The sequence below is a fragment of the Magnolia sinica genome, chromosome 3 (assembly GCF_029962835.1).
Source record: "Magnolia sinica isolate HGM2019 chromosome 3, MsV1, whole genome shotgun sequence".
Classification (NCBI taxonomy): Eukaryota; Viridiplantae; Streptophyta; class Magnoliopsida; order Magnoliales; family Magnoliaceae; genus Magnolia; species Magnolia sinica.
This window is the reverse complement of record NC_080575.1, coordinates 3,841,236-3,847,360: the sequence shown is the minus strand read 5'-3', so window position 1 is coordinate 3,847,360 and position 6,125 is coordinate 3,841,236. Positions and strand designations below refer to the sequence as shown.

The following is a 6,125-nucleotide window of genomic DNA, read 5'->3' as shown; positions in this document are numbered from 1 at the left end:
ATATTCCGCCCTTCTCCTTTGATTGAGTAGGCTTAGAAGTGGTGCTAGGTCTTGGGGAGATGTCCCATGATTATGCAGTTTTAGGGAGCTTATTAAGTAATCCCACACATCATTGACATCTTTGTTCATGAATTCCCCATTGCACAACGTCTCGACGAATTGGCGCATGGAAGACGTCAGTCCTTCATGGAAAAAACTTGTTATACACCGCGTTTCAAAACCGTATTGTGGGCATGAACTGACAAGATCCTTGAACCGCTCCCAACATGAAAGAATGTTTCATCTTCCTTTTGGGTAAAGTTCATGATTGACTTTCTGATGTGTTCGTTTTATGGTATGGGAAGAATTTCTTTATGAATTCTCTTGTCATGTCATTCTATCTGTGTAACGCCCCGTGTTTCCAGGACCCGAGTATATGACTCGTTTCCCAAAAACCCGAGTGTTAACCTAAGAAGAGCCAAATTCCATATATACTCTTTTTCTTTTATCAGAGTTAGCAGAGAAGCATAGGATGAACAAGTCAGCATAAAGAAAATTTTTCATTTACATTTAGAATACACAAGAGGTTGCCCATAATGATTTATATAAACTAATGTCTCTATACTGACAATTACATGATTACTTATATGAGAAATTTAAAAGCATGTAAAACATATAAACGAAAGTCGTAAGATTGCGCAGCTTCCTTGACAGGTACAACCACGTATCCTTGACCACCAAGACGGCTCCTCATCAGTCTGAACCTGCATGTCACTTAAGCCACCTGTGCTGCTTATACGGTTAAATATTTGATGGATGAGTGGCCAACTCAATGTGAATTCTCCTCAAGATTACACATGGTCGCCTTAGTTAAGCATAGTTAAAAATAATAAGCATTCAAAACAACCAAAATGCAGTCTTATTTAAATGAATGGATGCGTGAATGCACATCGACCTGGGGATGCTCATCCAGTCAGACTTGGGCTCGTCACCCATGCAATCATCGACCTGAGAATGCTCATCCAATCGGAACTTAGTCTCGTCTCCCGAAAATAGGCCGATAGTCGATGGTCTGGGAGTTAGCGAAATGATACCCCAATAACACTAAGACACGTGCTACAACATCCAGAATTAGTCACCCGTCATCGCCAATATGTTATGAATGTATGATTAGCCAAACTATTATTATTCCAATTACAATCAGCCAATTTAAGTAAACTCAATGGTCATTCGAGGGGCTTGTCACCCAGCGACGGCTGACAGCTCGGGCATAATGTCCTATGACCACCATTCCCGGCTCATGAGGTTTCCCCATCTTAGGATGTTTAATGGATGCCTATCGACCAGTAGTCAATCAAGTTCTATAAGTAGGGATTTCCATTGCATGGTATAGGCCATCGAAGCCACGTTGGCAAATCTCAGAACATAGGACAGGTATCAAATCACAGCCCAAAAAGGGTACACAACGTCAAATCAATCGGTAAAATGGGTCAAGTAAGGCCAAATCAGTGCGGTTAAAAGAGATCATTTCTAAGCCACCCAAGCCACATGCCCTATGGATGGTAAATCCCACATTAACGTTCTATGCCACATATAACATCTAAATTGAGGGGTCATTCCTCACCAACCTATCTTGTTACATCCTAAGTATGGGTTCGCGTACACAAGAAGGATCACCCACCATTAAGTGTAGTGAATAGAGATCCATAAGCGACTCACACAATCCATAATAAAGCATATAATTATAACATGCCAGACATGAGTTGATTCATGATAATCGCAATAAGTCATGATAGGAACTATTAATTTAAATTTAAATGGAAACTATCATGTAAGCAGTTATTATATGAAATCATGTTCACAAATGTCAACTATAATTCAAGTATAGGCCATGCCTTAAAAATTGATAAAAGATCGTATATTACGAGATAACATCAGTGATTCTAATAAAGACTATTACTTAAGCTAATTTGGAAATGGAAAGCTTAAGGGGAAGAATCATCACCAAAGAGTTGTAGTACGCCTCTTGATTCAATTTTTCTGCGTGAAGTTAGTGGCTCTAAGTCACTCACTTAGTTCCTTAGAGAATTCGTTTGTATTAGACAATGATTCCTAAAGCTTTAAGCGCATAAGGGATTGGTGGGGCTTGAAAGACCCATTTTTAAGATTGTTTGGATCTTCGTCAAGAGAACCAGACCTACCAAATACTTGCCCCAACAAGTGGCCTGACTAGACTTAGCCTGGATTTGATCTGGCCCAACTTGGTGGCTCCAAGGTGGCCCAAAAACTGGGCTTGGCTCCCATGGTTTGAGCTTGGCCTAAGTGGACTATCTACACCATTCACCTATTCATAGAGATCATTTTAGAGTGTTTCCCCCAAAAATGAGTCACATCGGGAGATCATATGGATCGAACCACAACTAGCAGTGGAGACAAGGATTTCAATTGTTAACAATGCACAGGGCCTACCATAATGTCTATTTTCCATCCAATCTGTTCATAAGGTCACAAAAGCCTGAAATAAGAGGGAAAACAATTTTATATTGACCCAGAACTTCTGTAACCCCAACCAGTTTCAACAGTGGATGTTCAATCTCCACGGATTTTTGCAGTGTAGTCCACCTGATAGATGTTCAACGACGTGGATGGACAGTGTGGATGTGAAACAGATGAACGGCATGGACGTAAAATACATACATCATGGCGTGGCCCACCGTCCAGCCATCTGGACGGTGTGGACCATCACATACATCACGGTCTGGCCCCATCCAAATGGACCGACGGCATGGATGGAATCCACGCATCAGGTGGGTCCACTGAATCTGGTGACATCACTATGTCAGCTATATAGCTGGTGTGGGACGCACCAGCCAATTCGATTCCATTCTAGGTGGGTCCCACGTGGGGCCACCATCATATATAATATATTATATTATCATAATATTTATATTATTTTATTTATTTATTATTATTTTTTAAAAAAAAGCATGCCAGCATCCAGCGTCCTGGACGGACGGCCTGGATGCAAAGCATAACAAAGGTGGGTCCCACAGAACGTGCTGATGTCTGTCCAGCAGGCGCTGGCTGCTGGCCCACCGTATGGATGGTCTGGATATACACAGATCCCATGATCAGGGCCCACCTGCTGGGTGAGTGGCGTGGATAAGAATACATACCTCTCCTTCTCCTTCTGCTGTTGGAAGCGTCCAGCAATGGGCGTCAAAGCTCGGACAGATGGTGTGGTTTGGCTGAGGAAGACAATCCGCCGTTAATGGCAGATCTCAAACGGAAGCCTCTCCCCTCGATCGGCTTCTATCAGACGGTCGGTATGGACCCTAAGAAGCTTATAGACCTGCGGTTTTGAAGCTTGGGAGAGGATTGACTGGTGGGTTCGATGGGAGAAGGAACAGAGGGTTTTTCTCTCACTCATCCTCTTTATGAAGAGAACTCCTCGCATAAAGGGCTAGGATTGCCTGATGCGGACGGCTGGGATTGGAGGAGAGTCCCTCACATGGATCGTGCCAGTTGGCAAGAGAAGACAGTTTCCATCTATGGAAAGTTTGTGTTTTGGGGCTCACTTGCGGCGAGGATCGTGTGCACGTACACACGTGAAATAGCGTAAAACTTAGAGGTTTCGGTCTCACATTTATCCTCTGTCAGATGGAGGGTTCGGATCGCCCCAACGGGGCTGGATGGTGGGCCACCAATCCAAACGGACGGACGCCTGTCCGTCCGCTGTGTAAACCGGAGAGAGAGAGAGAGAGAGAGAGAGAGAGAGAGAGAGAGAAAAATCTATCTGTTTTGAGAGAGGGCGCGGGTCAGCGCTGGTCGGCCAGCATACCATGTCCTGTGCACTTCGTGCACGGGCGGCCTTGGTGCACGCCCACTTTGTGTGGGGCTCGCCGTGATGTCTTCATGAAATTTACTCCGTTCATTAGTTTTGGAGATCTTGGATACGGCCTCACACCAAAAATCAGGCGGATCCAAATCTCGGGTGGGCCATACTAACCGATTGGAGGGTCCAATTATGTACCTACCCTGATCTGAGGGTCGGATGATCCTGAAATCGGACATCAATGGTTAAAAGCGCCCTAATGAGCCATTTGCATTGTTTCCATCATATAGTACCTACCAATACTAATATTAATGTAAAATTTTATTACTATTATATATTACTTATAATTTCAATGGTTAAAATCTCATTCGCATATATAAATATAAATTTTAATATTAACACACTACTATATTCATGTTATTGATCACGTATTTATTAATATATAATTATTCATATACAATATCATTTTATACATATATATACATATATATATATATATATATATATATATATATATATATATATATATATATATATATATATATATATATATATATATTTTGTAAATTGTACACTATCATATTTAAAATTAGAGCTGGGCATCGGACCGAGTCGGACCGGATTCGGTCCAACCTGATTCGGCCCGAAATCTGCATATGTGGATTCGAATCCTATCCGATCCAGAACCGGGTCCGAACATCTGCGTCGAACCGATCCGAAGCACGTTTGGCCTGACCCGATCCGAGCCCGACTCGGTCAGGAAAACCGGGTTGGATCGGATTGGTTACGATCCTCACTGAACTTTTTTAACGGTGAAAATTATTATCCTCGTTGCTATTTTCGTTGTGGTTCATTTGAGCTTTAGATATCATTCATTTTTTTTTTCCAAATGCTCTAAGATGATCATGAAAAATGGATAAACGGTATGGATATAATAAATACATCATTGTGGGGGCCCAGTTGATCTCGTTTGACTCGTTCATATAAATCAGATCTCGAGGGGCTTACAGCTGTCCACGTGCTGTGAACGGCGTGCACTGTGACGTGCTGTGCACAAAAGTGCCGTGTGCACTGGTGGTGTATTACACATTGACGTTAGCAAGTTAGGTGGGTTTGATTATGGTGTATGTGTTATATCAAAACCGTCCGTCCATTTGGTGAGCTTGTTTTAAAGCTTGAGACTAAAAATAAGATAGATCTAACTATCAAGTGGGCCACATTGAAAAAAGCAGTGGGGATTGAACGTCTATCATTGAAACCCTTTTTGGGGTCACAGTCTCACAGAAGTTTTGGATCGATTTCAAATTTGTTTTTACTCTTAATTCAGTTCTTTGTGACCTTATGAACAGATTAGATGGAAAATAAACATTATGGTGGGCCCTACTAATTGTTTAAAGGTGAAAATCATTCTATGTTGCCATTTGTGTTGTGGTCCAGATGATCTTGGATATGATCCATTTTTTTTTGGATAATGCACTAAAATGATCTCTAAATACATATGAACGCTATCGATATAATAAATACATCACTATTAGGCCATATAACTTTGATCTCTTTGGATTGTTCGTACAACTCGCAGCTCGAGGAGCATCAGTGCACTGCTCATCCTGGCATGAAATCAGACTGCGTAATGAGTTACTAAGTACGCTCTTATTGTACTAAGTAAACTTAATGGGCCCAACCATGTATGTATGTAATATATCCACGCCGTCCATTCATTTTTTTCATATAATTTAAGGTGTTGAGCCCAAAATTGAAGAATATCCAAAGATCAAGCATATCATACTACAGGAAAAGTGGGAATAATGATTTCCACCGTTGAAACCTTATTAGGCCCTATAGTGATGTTTGTTTGCCATCCAAACTGTTCAAAGACTCTTACAGACATGGATGAAGAGAAAAAATAAAAATAAGCTTAATCCAAAACTTCTATGGCCCCCAAGAATTTTTCAACGGTATATCTTCAATTCATACTGTTTCCTGTGGTGTGGCCCATTTGAGAGTTGGATATACTTTATTTTTGGGCTAGAACTCTAAAATTATCCCATAAAATGGATGAACCAAGTCGATAAAATACATAAGTCATGATAAACCTCACAAAGTTTACTCAGTACGCTAATTGTACTGAGTTACTGAGTACGCAATCCGTTTCATCTTGGCACACCACATACCTACAACTAGGCTCCTCCAGCCCGATACATAGCAGGGTGGTACACCAGGAAATGCTCTTCTTATTGTACACCCTCAACTCTATTGGGGCCAACCTTGAATGAATGTGGTTTATCCACGCTGTCCATTCGTTTTTGCAGAT

At 41.4% G+C, this 6,125-nt stretch overlaps 1 non-coding gene across 1 annotated transcript; it reads left to right on the top strand.

The window, feature by feature from the left end:
* The first annotated feature begins 217 nt into the window (after positions 1–217).
* Positions 218–324, top strand: LOC131241769 (small nucleolar RNA R71). The gene has a single exon (XR_009169335.1). It is a non-coding gene; the product is annotated as a small nucleolar RNA R71 (small nucleolar RNA).
* Positions 325–6,125: the final 5,801 nt, after the last annotated feature.